Here is a 269-nt window from a genome sequence, read left to right as displayed (position 1 = left end):
AAATAACAATAAGTTTTGTTGTTGTACCAGCAACATCTCCGAGTTTAGTTTTTCACTGTAGAAATCTGAAATGTCCTAATGATGTGCCGATGCAACAGAGCACCGGCACCTGCTTTGCACTTCCAGAGGTCAACTGACTGATTGACTTTGTTCCCCCTGTGGTCGTACCAACACAGACACTGTGCGTGCAATTCACTTCCCCTTCACAACAATAAGGTTATTTACCCTGATTTAGAAAACGACCATCACACCCTCGAAGCAGAAGTCCA

General features: G+C 43.9%; 1 protein-coding gene across 2 annotated transcripts in view; it reads left to right on the top strand.

Moving 5' to 3' along the window:
* Window positions 1-269, top strand: part of LOC117945925 (C-type lectin domain family 12 member B-like) — a 49,452-nt gene that overhangs the window by 35,327 nt on the left and 13,856 nt on the right. The window lies entirely within an intron of this gene.

This window comes from Etheostoma cragini, chromosome 6 (assembly GCF_013103735.1).
Source record: "Etheostoma cragini isolate CJK2018 chromosome 6, CSU_Ecrag_1.0, whole genome shotgun sequence".
In the NCBI taxonomy this organism is placed as follows: domain Eukaryota; kingdom Metazoa; phylum Chordata; class Actinopteri; order Perciformes; family Percidae; genus Etheostoma; species Etheostoma cragini.
The sequence above is the reverse complement of the archived record's forward strand: the minus strand, read 5'-3'. Positions and strand labels throughout refer to the sequence as shown.